Source organism: Falco punctatus (assembly GCF_963210335.1).
Source record: "Falco punctatus genome assembly, chromosome: 15".
Taxonomy (NCBI): Eukaryota; Metazoa; Chordata; class Aves; order Falconiformes; family Falconidae; genus Falco; species Falco punctatus.
Genome location: NC_137595.1, coordinates 20842359 through 20858754, shown reverse-complemented (window position 1 = coordinate 20858754; position 16396 = coordinate 20842359). Strand labels below are relative to the sequence as shown.

General features: G+C 39.0%; 1 long non-coding RNA gene across 5 annotated transcripts in view; it reads right to left on the bottom strand.

The window, feature by feature from the left end:
• Positions 1-16396, bottom strand: part of LOC308053757 — an 83416-nt gene that overhangs the window by 32922 nt on the left and 34098 nt on the right. For 4 of the 5 annotated variants that reach the window (XR_013923780.1, XR_013923781.1, XR_013923782.1 and 1 more), the window contains exon 2: positions 1-16396. This exon is cut by the window's left edge. This is a non-coding gene — a long non-coding RNA (uncharacterized lncRNA). The other variant, XR_013923784.1, reaches the window with a different exon arrangement.

Sequence of the window (16396 nt, the reverse complement as noted above, 5' to 3'; positions counted from 1 at the left end):
ACATAAAGCCGCCCGGCACCTTGGGAACTCATTTTGCACTGACAGCCAGCCAGCAGGGATCTCCTGAGTTCCAACACACTTTCTTCCAGTGGCTGCAGGTACATGGGAAGCAAGAGTGCAATACACTGTTGGAGACATCACGTAAAGTCATACAGAAAGTTAAGTGAGACTGCTAATAACTGCATGAAAAGACTGCCAAGTGCATTCAGAAAACTGAAGTGGCTTTCAGTAAGAGCAGCATCTGAATTACATGCAGCAAATTTATCCAAAGAAAAATGTGTTCTCATTGTATTTGCCTACAAACAGACATTTACATTAGAAGATACACATAATTCAGCACAAATATTTAATATCTGAATGTAGTTTCTATGTAACCATTAAGAAAGCAGGTAACTGAAATACATATGGAATTCCCAGTTATTCATCTAGAGTTCTGATTCTACATTTCTGATGTCTTGAGACAGAGAATGGGATATTGCTAACAATGCATGGTAAAAGATATTATACATTATTCTGGTTGTTTCATTAAACTTCTTGACTAGTCAATTACGGAAAGCATTTTACATTTTAGTAGCAGCAACATTTTAATTATGTGAAAAGAACACGTTAGATGAAACTAAAACAAAGATTTATTTTACGTGTGTTTCTCATTTCTCATCTCATCCCATAGGGAGAAGTAAGAAAATTCAGAATAAGAAATGTGCACTGAAAATCCCCAAACATCCCTCACCTTGATCCTCTATCTCAGAGAAAGGAACAAGACTTACTATTTGGGTTGTCAGCAGTTCCACGTCCTTTTAATGTTGGCTTTCGGGTGTGGTCACTGTGTGAAAAAGAAATGCTATAATTGGACATCTGAAGGGTTCTTTCACATTTTGGAAAAGAAGAAAGAAATACTGTCCATGCATAAGATATTTTAATGAAAAACTTCTGGCTTAATTGCATATTTTTTTTTACCCCAAGAAGTGTAAACTTGCAAGGTGTTAGGATTTTCACAGGCCACACAAAAGCACTTTAAATTGTGGTAAAGACTATTTCTGAGCCTGACAGATGCTCCTCCATCCATAGTTTCTCCTGCCCTGTCGTCTGGGGCTTTGTGCTACCTCGGCCCCTTATCTTTGCATTAGGCTACACAACGTACTTAAAATAAATAGCGCTCAGTTTAGGTGGCTGAAGCATGAAGTTTTCAATCAGTCTTGCCAAGGATAGTTTCATTGGGTTGAATAGGGATAGTGTTGGATTAATTGACTAACACAAATACATCATTTTGTGGTTATTCACTTTCTACTCTTGATTATTAGACATCAGCAAGTAATTACCCATCTTTTCCTCTAACCTAACTTGGGCACTCATCTTCCATCAGTATGTTTGCAGCCTCTGGAAAAGCACAGGCTCCTGCTCAACTTTGATATGATAAACTATATGTTTCCTCTTGGAACTAATCCAGCTTCCACTGGAGGCAACACAAAAAAAGACTATTAATGAATTATAAGGGCCTTTAACATGTAACAAGTATTGCCCTGGAACTTTTATTAGTTCAATTCCTAACCGATACTCTTTGTTAGATAACTTCTGTTCCTCCAACCTGACACAGCAAAACTAAGAGTTCACTAAGCCTTTAGTTACACAGACAGACAGATATTTTGACTGAGATAAAGTCCAAATGTCCCATTCACAGCTGGAGGTCTGTGTTCTTTACATGGAAACCCTGAGTTTGGTCCACAGTAGTTACCATGGCAGTCATATTCAAAGGTTACTGTGCATGGATAGAAGATGTTACATGAGAGCAATACATTGTCACTCTGGTTCATAACTTGCAGGCAAAGTGAGCTGGTATATGTTAACAGGTAATATTAGCATTTCAGATCAGTAAAACTGTATATACTATAACAAAATTGAATAGTAACAAACCCCTACTTCCAAATACGCCTTAATGTAAAAGTATTTCTTAAGCTGCATTTAAATCAAAATGTAGTTGCAAAACTGAAAACTCGATTTCAAACTCTTTAAGTTCATGGTGAATTTACAGATGGCACTTCTCCTTCCAAAAAGTACCCTTTCACTGTGATCAGAAGAGAAAAAGCAAGGCAAAGCTCAAGTATTAGGTATACGCATAAGTTAAAAAAAAGGAGCTACCGGTACATTGCAGTGAAGCCATGCTTAAGGTGACAATGAATTCAGCAGCAACAAAATACTACTTTCATAAGGGGTTTTATGAACACAATATAACCTGATAGCAGAAAAAGAGCCCCCACCCCACGTCCCCACCCCCGGTCATCATTCAGGTGAAAAAAATTTAAATCTTGAGCAGAAATCCCTTCAAACCATCATGAAAAAGTCTATGCATAGTATTGGTATAGTGCAACAAAATTAAAAAAGATGTCATGTAGCCATGTCAGCCACATCTGTGACCCATATGGTGCATGTAACAAGAGCATATGTCTATACCTAAAGAGAACATTATATGCTGTATAAGGCCAGGGCAAATGTAAAAGTGAAGTAGAACACCTTCACATTACAAACACAGTTTGTTATTTGTGTCACATCAAAGAAAGAGTCTCCAAGAATTATTGGCCTCTGAAGTCACTTAATTATGATTAAGTGAACTAAGAACTAATGTAAATGGTATTTTATACCCCAGTGAATTAAAGTATGAGATCTAGTCAAGGTGAATAAGATTTACAGCCAAAACTCATGCAACCTTACAGTAATTCCATGACACTTTTACTACTAGCCTGGACATTTCAGTTCTTGAAATAATTAAAAGTACACAAGCAGATTTTATTCTTTGGACGCTTATAATAAACCACAGACAGAAAAGAGAATAGGTTGCTTCTCAAGTGATTTATGCAATTCTCCTTTTATTATAAAGGAGACAAAGACAATGCAGGACAAATACAACCTTCAGAGTTTACTAAAAAAAAGAAAGAGAAAAAGAAAAGTAAGCATAGTAGGATGCCCACAAGTCTCTTTCATTTGGACTAAATCTGACCCAGATTAAAGTCTCAAAATTCATCTTTGGCTAATCCCAAATACCTGTCTGCAAAAGAACACATTTGTTAAGTTAAGACTCTACGCATAATACAAGCAAGTAAAGTCAGCCAACTCATTTTAAAGATACTAAGGGTCTTCTCACAAATTTTTACCTCTAAGGAAAACTATTCCCAGGTATTTGCCTTCAAGTAGAATTAAGAGTGTCCAAGAAGAAATGCATAACATCTCAATGAATAGTTATATTTCACAGCTTTTCCAGCTGGAAGTAAACTCATTTTCCAGTGACAACTGTTAATCCACTCTCTTCTAGAGTCTCTGTTTGAAAGGCTCCAGGTAAAGAACAGAAACTTGGCTGACAGAAGAAAGTACCAGATGGCTGCTGGGATGGGAAAAAAATTGAAGAGAAGAAAACAGTGAAATGTGAGTTGTAGAAATAAGGATTGAATCACAATCAAAATGTAAGTAGAGAACCAGAGCCATCAGATTTTAGCAGAAGCCATGTTAGCAACATAGCATCTACCCAAGCAGTAAACTTGACAGCCTCAAGAGGCCCTTAAAAATGCAATGCAGCATTAACAAATTGCATAAATTATATCTATAAAGAGTGCTCTTTGAACAGTCTCTTTTGGCTGATGTGGATTTGCACAAACCTTTCTGCTTGTACCTAAGATGTGTAAACCTGAATATTGAGCCCACACCAGCATGTGTGTCTCTCATATAAACCATGCACTTATTCATGTTTTTTGTTGTTTGTTTGGTGTTTGTTTTTTTTTAATTTTAAAATTCCCAGTAATCTGTTTGGGAATCAAAGGGATGAGAACTCATATGCTAAAAAAGTACTAATATAAATGTTCATGTTGTGGTAGTAGACATTGTCTTTAGTAGAGAATGGTGTGGAAGAAAAAGAACTCTAGGACTAAATTTAACTCTAAAGATAAAATATGTAACTCACTTAGGAATACAAATGAGAGAGTCTGGGTTACAGTATACATATCCTCGAACTGTTGGTCACTTTATTCTAGCTCTAGACACTAAAGCTAGTAACACCCTTTTTTAAAAAAAATCTGTCTCATTTTAGTTTGCCTTCAGAAATACTGTCCTAAAGAAAGCTACTAGTACTGTGTTAACATTCATGAGTATCCAGATTTGTATCATATTTTGCATATTTGTAGTGCACCCCCCAGTGGGTGAAAGCATGGTGATTGTGTGATTAGATCCACTTAAAGAATAGGGCCATCACTGGCAGCTGTGCTGGGTGACAGTAGCTCAGGCATCCATTTTATACCCAACCTGAAAAATTATGTTCCGTTGGGATTTTTTTCAACAGCTAATGCTGTTTATGAAATAACAAATGCTGCATGTTCTGTAGCAAAATCATTAACAAAATGGTTGCTCTTAGCTAGCTCAGACACCCAGTCATCATACCCATTCTTAGGCACACCCTTTTGCCACCTCTTCCTAGACACAGCACTGTAAAACAGCCTTCCAGAACATCCCCAATTTCCCTCATCTTTCTTCATTTGCCTTTCCTTCCATTAGATGATATTCAGCCCCACTGGTATGAGAGACTTCATTAAAAAATTCCAGTTGAACTGAACTAGCTGATTCTTACTGCCAATGAAATTGCTGTTGCTAAGAAGTCTGTGTAAAAAACTAGCACCTGGAGACACTAGATTGCTCAAGGGATTGGTAACAGGCTATGGAATATTTAATCTCTAGGGTATTGGCTTAAATCCAGAGTCAGGACCAAACTTGAAGCATCAGTCTCTTAGGCAGGCTGCCACACAACACCTTTAAAAATTATACTCCTTCACTCAGGAGACCCCTTACCAATCTTCTGTTGAGAAACTTTCTCCTCTCTCCAGTCTGAACCTTACAGCTGAGACCACTACAGGTTGGAAGGCTATAATTTAGAAATGTGCAAAATGTTATGCCAACACAAAATAAAAGTTTTAGTGCAACTGTATGAGCAACCCTATGAACTAAATCTAGTGGTCTTTCAGAGGACTGACATGTAGACTCATGGTTTTGCTCTCGATACATGCTATATCACAAGAGACAAATGACAGAACTTCTCTAAGACCAGAGCATAGAGACCACATGCAGCTATGACAACAGTCTTCTATTGCCTCCCCACTTAATCTTTATGGACTAAAAATCCAACTAAAATTTCTTAACGATAATGAATAAACATATAACAAAGAAAATAATTTTAAATGGAAATTAAAAGGTAGTAAGGGTAGAAACCATCACAACTAAAAAACACTTCAAGCCAAACAACACAATGGAAGTTTAGTCTGTTTTAAACAAAAGACATTCCCCAGCACCTTTTCCCATACACGGCAGCAGCAGCTGTCTGCTCCTTCTCTGTGATGGTGTTGGAAAGAAAATTCCTATGCCACTCCCTTCCCTCCTTCTGTGTTATCATTGTCCACAGCAGATATATTCACACCCTTCATTAAGCTTGATCCTCTTACTCTTTGAGCAAAGACAAAATTATTTCCATTTGATGTTTTGTATCACTGTTCATCTCAATGAAAATACAGTAACTCCCTCTATTAGTGACTCCCAACTTAGCAGGTCTGCGACTGTACAGTATCAGTGAAAGCGCAGCTGGGGAAATAAAACCCATGTAAATAGCTGAAAAGATAGGTAAAAGTCTGGGCAGTGATCCAAAAACACTAAACTACAGACTCCCAACATCTGGTTCAGAGTGGATTCCAAGAAAGACAGAAAGACAGAAAAAGAAAGACAGAAAGAAAGGATTGATTTCTCTGTATATTTTTTATAGAAGATTTTAATTTTTTTTAAAATTCATAAAAAATTCTACTTTATTATTGTGGTTTAATTTCTTCACCCTACTGCATCCTGTTGCTTTACTATTCTAGCCATATTAAGCAGAAGGAAGCAGTGCTTTGGATAGGAATTATAAGCAGCCCTCAGTTTCATACTTCCATATTTTATTGTGATAGAAGCAAATTACAGATAAAAAAGACTGAACTTTATTATCCGTCCTCTCTCTCTTTTTAGCTAGGACTAGGCTTATGACACATGCATGAGAGTCTTACACTGATTTCATCATTTTTCAGACAAATGGTTGCAATAGTACTAACCCTGCAGTTACTCAGCTTGTCTAAGCACTACAGACTCCAGAGCAAAGCCCACACTGTTAAGCACCTACATGAGGCACCCAGGACTCCACCACTTTCACCACCGCTGTGTGAAGAGTAATTTTCTGCTTTGAACAGTTTTATGAGCTGAGAACTTCTGCTGAGTTCAGAGACAACGTAATTCTCAAAAGCTCATACATGGCTTAAGATCACAAAAGCCCCCTGGTTTTCAGGGTTTTCCCTTTCAGTGTTTTCCACCCTTAACACACCTGAGCTCTTTTCAAACTCCTGCCTCACCATGTTAAATGAACATATCATCTATTCTGCACATGACTGCCTTCTCTGGCCACACAGAATGCCCCAGGCTATCAACATGTAATGTCTACCACCAATACATTCAGATCACCTTGCTCAACACAGAGCTAAAGATGCTGTTCTTACAGACAGCTTGCCTCTCTAGGAAAGTCTTGCTGCCATGAAGACTGCCCAAGCAGGGAGCACTCTGCCTTGTCTGGGTGTTTAATCAACAGTGGGTTTTGCTCTGCGTTAAGTGACAGGTAGCAGACACGCTGCTGGGCCTCCGCACTGCTCACACACCAGCTCTGTCCCCACTGTTTAACAGGACTCCTCCTCTGGGGTGCCAAGCTGCCTGGCACCTGCATGCCTGCATTGCAGGTAGGCCTCTCTGTCCCTCCAACTGCTGCCAGTGGCATTCAAACCTCAAAAACTCTTGATGTGTGAACTCACAATAATCATTAAACGTACAAATGAGATCATGAGAAACTCTGAAAAGTCTCCAAACAATCTCAAATTTGCCTACTTTGTGCTTCAACGCCGCCTCACTCAGCTGAGCCATGCGTGCTTGTGTGCTTTCCAAGTGTTATACACATACAAACACAGAAAGAGAAAAAAAAAAATCACATAGGGTAATTGTGTGATTCTCCTGCCGAGATTAATCCCCCCTCCATCTAAGCAAGGTATGCACGTTCTTACTTTCTCCTGTCTCAAAACAGAAAGGAGGGTCAGGACAGCGTTCAGGACTTGACACCAAGCAAGTGCACAGGCAGGCTGGACACACCTGTCTTGCCTCTGCCAGTGCTGTGCCCTAGCCCAGGGCACCAAAGAATTTATTTCCATCAGAAGACCTTTAATGCAACAAGGTGGCTTCCAGTAGTGTATGCTGCCAGTAAAATGGCAATAGGCCACCACTCGTGTCTCTTAATCCATGAGGAGCTTTCCACTTACAAAAGAAGCCAAAGACATTAATGAAATGGGAGTCCCATTAGGGCATTGACAGGTAGTATAAGGAGATGAATTGTCCCTCAGAAACAAAGTCCCTGAGAAATAAGGAAGCTACTGTTCTTGAAGATCTGTGCAAATCATTCTTTAAGACTGGAGCCTCAGGGTAGCAATTACATATGCATATTATTCAAACCTGAATTCTTTTCTTGAAACTCTCTTTAAATTATGCCAGTTTACAAGACTATCTTTTCTACCTGTTCATAGCTTGCTACCACAGAAAGATCAGCTTTCTCCCCCAGCCTGCTGCCCTCCTGCCTGTGCCATCTCACTTCTCCCTTTGCATCGGTCCTGGCTTTGAACTGACCCTCAAGGGAGCACATTCGGCTCTCTAGACCACCAGAAAACAACTGACTTTCACTCTGGAAATACTTGACTGATGTTCCACTGCCCCAGGCAGAAGAAAGAGAATAAAGCAACTTGCTACACAGTTGACAAAGCATGAATGCTTTGAAAAATGACTGATAGGCTCTCCACCCCATACCTTTGTGCTACCCACATCAGTCTGAATGCATGTGCTCGTACCTGGGCACCTAGATCACACACCGAACTAAAGGAACAGTCACAAATGAGAGAGGTAATTTCAAATCAAACGGAATTTCCTTCTGAGTTACACTAACACCACTTTATATTGAAAGCGACAGGCAAGTTAAATGAAATGCCCTGATACAATCCAGTACCTTTCACCCAATCTCCTGCAGTTATTAGTTTCTTCTGCAATTAAGTAATCTAGCAGAAAGCTAACCCTAAAAGACAGGACAGGACAGAAAGTTTTCACCTGAATTTCTTTCAAATGAATTTGGAACTGTTGGGTTGGGTTCAAGATTGCAGGTACTAGCTGATATGCAGGTTGTGGGTTAAAAATGGGGGGAAGGAGGAGAGGGGAAATGTGTAAATACAACCACCATGACTCACCTTATCATGCAGAATTAATTAAAGCACTTCACAAATAATTACATTAGGTAAAATTCTAGCATTACACAGAATGAATTTTTGCAGCCCATAAGCCACTTGAAAAGATGAATCATGACAGTCAAAAAGCACATCTATCCTTCCTTTACAAGGTTCTTATTTTACAGGCAGATTTATACACAAACAGGCCAAAAAGCTAGCCGAGACAGTATGGCTTCATCCTGTACAATGAAGGCAACACACCAAGTCAGTGAAGCTTAAAGGAAGTCACTTTTTTCTGTATCTCAGCCCTCTGGCTTTTCACCACCTGGACACCAGTTCTAAAACAATGACCTCATCATTTATCATTTTACCTTTCAGTGCTTTACTTAATACATGACCTGCTCAGTAAAATATTTGCAGACTTGGTACTCTGGTACTTTATCCCATTACAAAGGCACGCATAACATTTCACATCTCTTTCATGCAGGTGGTCCTCTGTTCTAACTCAAGGCCAAACAGAATATAAAGTTAGGCCAGTTCAGCAGTATAGGTGAAGGCATCTGAATTGAGAGGAGGGAGTACAGTAACTGCAGATGCCAATTGGGGCTATACATTTCAAAGATAGTGCTAATTTATTTATTTATTTGGCTTACAGTGACCAAATCCATCTGTCCAGTACAGATGATCAACCACATGACATCTAAGAATCACTATGAATATACATTTTTTTATTAAAATTGTTCACATATGTACCAAGGAGCCACAGAAAGGTGTATTAAAAATCGTCCCGTTCTTTCAGGCAATTTCACTCCATTAAATATTATGAGTACACGTGTCTGAGAGAAGGAGAAGAAGAGAAGAGAAAAAAAAATATAGCATGCATCAGATACTTTTATGTGCCCAGTTTATTTTTATAATGTTTAACAGTGCAAAACATAATACCTTTTTAGTTCATTTCTCCATTTTTCCCCCCATTCCAATAAAATATTTCCTGTGTTAGATGATTTTTTTCTCTCTCTCAATAGTTCTACAGTAGATGATCTAGTTGCAGACACAGTGATTTAGATTTACAACCAGCAAATAGAATGTATCAATAGAAGTATCTAGACAGAGGAGTTACAGTACCCACAGGCAGGAGGCATTTCTTTTCAGCTTTCTTACAGAACGCATCTGCACAACTGGTTTTGATTTCTATTTATATTCCTCACTAAGGAGACAGATGTGAAATTTGGTGCTTATGGCATGCAGTGCTGATAGGTACTGGGAATGATGCCACCTCCAAAGATGACACTGTAAACTATGGGGACACATACAGGTCTCTCCCAAAGGAAGTTTGCCCTTTCAAAAAAGCAGCACAGCAAAGAAGAGTTGGGAAGATCTCTGCAGTCTAGCTTTCTGTAACAATTCCATTTGGGTACAGAGCTTGACTGTCACAAGAGCAAAAGGGCAGATCCAAAGACACACAGGTGACAGAATCTAAGAGTGAAAAGTACTTTACAGAGCCCTTTATTATGAAAGGTTGCTAAGGAAATTGCTGGGTATACAGTGACTGACTTACTATTCTTTCTCTCTTTTTCAAAGACTCAGTTATTGTGCTCTCAAATTAAGATTTGGCTTCAGCTTTTAGAAAGACATGAATAATAATAAAACCATATTGCCGCACATATGACTTATGATTAAGCAGATCTCTGGGTTATATACAGAGGAAACGTCTGAAAAGGCACTGGCTGACACTTATCAAAGAATTTGGAAATGGAAATTACAGCAAAAGAAAGTAAATTAGCCAAGAATTTTAAAAGAAACAGGATATAATGATCAAATAGATGACATCAGATTAAAACCCCAGACCAGGAACCAATGCAAAAAAACGCAGGAAGATATACTTTCAAGCTGGTGGCATCATATTTATGTATGTCCTATGTCATTCAGACATATTCTGGTGGTTTCAGTGAAGATACAAAGCATACAATTTTGATCTCCCATGGTTTTGTGTCTTGTATATTGCCAGCATCCCCGGGCTTTGCAGATTACTGAAGTCAGTCCCCATTCATAATTCTGTTGCTAAAATTCTACTTAAAGTCAATATTGGAAGGTAGTGCTTTCCAGTAGTATAATTATTGTGAAGAAAGAGCACAGCATTTTTCAAGACATGAGTTAATGAGTCATACAGTTTGTGTTTCCCAAATAAATTAATAACAACAACTAACAATTCATTCCTAAAGTTCCTGCATGCCCACAATTCCAACTGACTGCAGCGGGAGCCAGAAATGCTCTGCAGCTTTGAAAATGAAAACCATCCTATGTGTTCCAGCAGAAGTTTCTACAGATTAATCTGATGATGGTTAAAGGTGACATTTAAAATCTTTGAAACCAAATCTTACAATTAAAAATCCTAACCCCATAAAACACAATAAATTTATTATAGAACACAGTCTTTTGACACTACTACTCCTTTTACCTGTGCAACCTGCCATTGAGTAGCAGATTCTGTATTTACTGTTACTGGCACTGACAACATTGTCATTACAATTATTTATTACCAATTATTCCCAACAGATTATTGACAACATTGGTAGAGCAATCCAAATAGAAAAATGTTCACTTTGATGAAAAACACCAACGCCTGACATGAAAAGCTGGAACCTGAACTCATGTCCTGAATGAATCTACTTTAATGACACTATTTTAAATGTGTGTAGGTACACTTTGTACCTAAAGCACACCTTTATGCAAGGACCTCAAAGGTTTGGTATCTGAGGGTTTGGTTGATTGGGGGTTTGGGGATTTTTTATAAGTTGGGTGTTAACATTCCTTCCGTATGGAAAGAGAAGAGATGGCTCAGGGTGGTACACAGGTTTGCCCAGCACAAGGCATTTCAATGAAAACAGCAGCAGCAGTCACCCCCTGTGCTGGGCTCCAGCCTGCAACCTTCCGTCATCCATATTGCTGAATGGACTGCTACGCCATTCTTCTGTGTGAACATCTTTTAAGATTTCAATTCGGGAAAGTACAGTAACATACAAAGTCACTTTGGCTTCTGCAGCTGCCTTAACTCTGGCCCGAAAATAAATGTTCCAAGACTGGGACTCTTAGTGTTTAGCTATTAGAAACAAGAGAAATGGAATCAGAAAGGAAGATTGACTTGTGTATAGTAAGCCTGGATGGTGGGTGAGGATGGCGGTGCTGTTTAAGTGAGGGCAGCCAGCAGTTCACCTATGTGGGGAGAGGAAGGCAGCGCAGTGAGGGTTATATAAGCAAAGTCACTTGTGGAATGTGCAGAATGTACACAGAGGGTGTGCCCGGGGCGAGGGCAGCAGGGAGGTGGGGGAAGAGCCTCCCAGCCCTGTGTAACGGGTTGCCTGACAAAAGGTGTTTCCAAAATGTAGCCCATGTTCTTTGCCCTTGCTGCTGTTTCTGCCCTTGGACTCAAAGTCACTAAAGCCATCAGATACTAGCATGGACAGTACAGTGCATTATTTAATGCTATTAAGATAATCATAAAATAGTCAATGTTTCTGCAGTGCCTTCATCATCCTTCCTGAAACAGGCAAGACTTCTGTAGTTGTTGGCATCAAAGTGCAGGCAAGATACATACAATCAAAGGTAAAGAAAAAACTTCATAGCAATTTCCAGAGCAGTCTGGGTTTTTTGCTCTTATTGCTTTGGATTTTCTTCCATGACTAATTAACACACACATCCCAAAACCTACCCAAACCCCCAAGCAAATAAAGAGAAAAAAGGGAATATTTTGATTTTCAATGAGTCTGCTCTAACCACTGTAATGCTCCTTTTGTTTTCCTCTTCTGGTGCCACTTGAAACGGTCAAATCCAACTGGCAAAAGTATTGAAAGTAAGTCCACTTTAAATTTACAGAGGTTTGTAAAGCAAGTGCTCTTGAAATCATGGACTAAAACCTCATCCAGCTGAGAGGTCGATTTATCTAACTAATGCACAACTCCAAGTATCTGTGGAAATTTGTGTTGAATACTTTTGCTAAATACTTGACCACTGGCTTTGTGGACCCACTGTGGGCACACAAAAGTGTGCATGAGTATCCTCTGACTTCAGTACAAAATCAGTTAGGGGCAGAATTCCACTCCTTCCCACTCAGCTACAGGACTGCATCCTGTAAGTGTTTTGTGACTGCCAACAAGAAAACTAAGTTAAACTATCTACAGTGGTACTTGCACTAGCTCTACTGATCAGAACTAATTATAAGAAAAGTTCACACATTGAATGTCAAAGATGAATCCCCAGAGGAAATATAACACATGAAACACATGTTCCAGACACACTGATCAACACAAATCTGAAAAAAATAAGGTCAAGGAACCTGGAATATTTCTCACAGAGATTCTGCAAGCTAAGTAGCGAAATGGCATTAAATAAATCAGGTGGTTTCAGATTACTCACTATACAACTACAAACTACAGAAGAATATGGCTTTTCAGGAGTACCCTGCATACAGCAGGACAAACGTGTCTGCAGAAGTACACAAAGAAGAGCAGAAACTATCAGATACCCTTTAACTGTTGGCCATGACTTACTTTCTGTTCCATAAACACCAATCAATCTGTTCTTCAGGAGCAGAATTCTGAATGGACTCACTGAGCAGTTCTGTACTGGGAAATTGTGAAGACAACCATTAGCAGGCAGTGAGAACACCGCATACACATCACCTCATTGTACGTAGGCTCCCAGCAGCAAATTGACACAGACCCACAGGCATCTCTGAAGCCCTATCACACCGGCTCTGGGCAGATCTCAATACAAGATTGGGGCAGTAAGGTAAATTTAATTTAAAACCAGATGTAGTTCACAGCATTTAGTTAATTTTGCAGGTCTGGAGCGTTACATAGGAACACCATTTCCAGAGATAGCATCATTTCTTTCAAAAAGGATTGTTGACTGCACATTCAACTTCTGTTAGAAAAGGGATCCCTGCTCCTTCTGGAAATTTCATATTCTCAAGTGTCATTTTTCATAGGAATGGCCTCATTTTTGAGTTCATAGAAAGCGGAAAAAGCAATAAAACCTTTAGATGTGAGGTGATTTTTCATCTTGCTAGAAATACTTCAGCAAAATTCTAATTCACCATCATCCCAGGAAAGGCTGTCTATAATACACTGAAAGACAGCTTGGGCTTTAAGCCAGCAAAGCACTTCAGCATGAATTCAGCTTTGTGCTCAGGCACTGTACTACTGATTTCAGTGAGATGACTTAAAAATCATTGCAATTAAGAAGTCTAAATGGCTTGCTAGTTTAGAGCCTTGGTGTGAACTTCCTATATGGAGTATCATAGCACACAGCTATATCATTTTGAGTTTATAATGCCCTACCACGTGACCCAACCTGAGTAAGGCCCTGCAGATGAGCTCCAGGTGAAATTTGATGGGAATGGACAATACTTGCAAAAGGCCTTCAGCAGAGGGCTTTGTATTCAAGAGTCTCTTATCCCAGCACAGGTGAGAGTCTATTTTATACATCCCAGGAGAAAAATAACTTAGTCAGTGAGCTCTCAAAGATAAAGAGTACAGACAGGAAAGCTATTGTGCATAAATCCAGGTGGAATCATAAGTCTTTCTCAAAATGCTGAAAGAATAAATCCTCCTCCCACAAACTACATAAAAAGATGTGGTTCCCATACACAACTGAGTGGCAAAGCAACTTCCCACATAGTCACATCTGCCTCCTTTTTCCTCTGGTCCATCACTTAAATTCTGTCATGACAGTAAATGCAAAAGGGGGAAGGGGCTGTATATGCACACCATCAGGGGAAAGAAAAAAGGAGGGAAGAGGGTCTGTACCTTAGATGTTTGCATATGAATTTGGCTTCAGCCTTCATCGCGTTTACATGCCTTTGAACACTTTCTGTTTCTTTCTGCATTCTTTGCTGCTCCATTTTATTTATTTTCACCTTCTGCTTCTCAGATCTTCTGCCAGACTGCTTATTTAATTCTACTTGTTGCACTGAAAACACCATTGTTGTCATCCAAATTAATCCCTGAACATAATAAAAACCTCAAAATAACTCAGACGACCAGTTTTCCATCCTTTGGTCTAACTTGAAGTATAGTATAAAAGCCAATACTTGGGAGCTCTGATAGTTTACACAGGAACAGTCCTAGGTAAATAGTATTTTAGTAGGCAGGGAAGTCTTTTCCTTCCCTACCTATCTTCTCCTTTCATCAGTTAAGACTGCTCAGTGTTCCCCCCACCATCTCCAGCCCAGTTAGCCCCTCTTCCATGGTAATCCATTGCAAGACTTAATGTTTTTCAAATAGACTCAGCACTTTTCAAATACTGAGGTGGCCTTCTGTGACAGGTTAGCTAAGAAGCAAGATAAACTAAGGTCACCTTTACTTTTAGAGATGAAGGAAGAGAATCGTCTCCTAAGAGTCTGTGGTGAAGCATTAAAGCATGATGGCTGCAGATGTCCTATTAAGTCTCCTGTGTTCCTCTCCAAACTGCACAGGGGGACAAAAAATAGGAAAAAAAAAAAAGACAAGACAAGACAGAAATATGATAGGACCAATATTTTCCCCAAATCTGTATTGTCATTATCTGCCCTTATCCTTGACTTTTTTACCGTGAAGTCTTCCCAGAGATGAGAAGGGGTCTGAAAAGACTAAATATTCTTTTGCTGCAGATCAAATATCTATCCTTTTAACAGTCAATCAGGAGGTAAGGGAGCTAAAGTGAATGAACACAACAGTCCACACTACTAGCCCAGTCAAGTATTCATTTCATGCATCAGGGGAACAAAAAGGCAATGTTGTTCTGTTTGAGGAGCTGGACAAACTTTCTCAGTCTAAAGCTTCTGCTGCCAAGTGTGCATGGGGGTACCCCGCAGCATAATGAAGAATAAGAGCACAGGCAGATGAAGACATTTATCATATGACACAACATGATCAAAGAATAGGATCTGGTCAGCTGGTCAAATTTATAATTTTTAAATGCTATTTTTGTGTATTGTTTTACAGAGGAGAAGAAAGTGGCAGATGCTAAAAGAAGGAATCGCTAGAGTAAGGACTGACTTTCTCTAGTCTCTGAGTCTGCTAAAGCGCTCAGAAAGCAATACAGACTCTACTTAGTTTTCTTACAAACAACAATAACAAACATTCTGAAACTGCAAATAATGTTTTCTTGCTTGCATTGTTCAGTCTGTCAGTATTGTATTCTTTTGACGGTAGCTCACTGATTACCCTTCAGTCTTTTTCATTACCTTGATTTGAACTAGATGGTAAATAAATATCATAAGGTGAATTTAAACAGCATATCAGTGAGAAAAATGCTTACTTGAAATATAAAGAAAACATTCAAACCGGGACTAAAATAATTTTTGAAGCTGTTCTAGTTTTTAAAGGACTAGTTTAGATGATTTCTTACAGTCTCAAGGACTCCTGTTTATTTTTTTCACATAGAATTGACAGTTATTCCTACCATTTATGTCATCCAGTAGCACTTCTAAACCAGAAAGCCAGACTGGAACTTCAGCAGCTTGTCTGAGTATTAACCGGCCTCAGCTCCTCCACTCTGACAAAGCTTTAGCTGAAAGGTAAAAAAGAAACACATACCTACTTGTTAAATGCTATTCATGACAACTCTTCCTTCCTCTTGCTACTACGCACTAATCACAAATTAGAAAGTATTTTCATATTGTCAACACAGAGAGCTTATGCAAAGCCAGATGAGAGAAATAAATCAGAAAAGTAACAAAATCTTTGAATTTATGCTTATGTTGCTTTAGCAAATAATTAATTGACTGGATTATACACAGGCTGCTTTCTAGTCTGTAGATACATTGGATGCTGTTGCAGCAAACAGTGTCATTTTAAAAGTAAGTCCTCAAAAATAAAAGTTGTAATTAAGCCCAAAACATTTTAAGCATTCACTTTTTACATTCAGGATCTCACTTGATTTTGCTGATTTGGGGAAGCCAAATTGTAGTTTTCTGCTTCACTTTATGTTCATACCAGGTTTGCTCTGTAGCTGTAACACTAAACACAGTAGGGACCGAGTTTAATAAAAATGTGCAGTTTCCAGTGGTCTGGTGGATCTATTTTCCGACTCACAGATATTTCCACTCATATCAGACT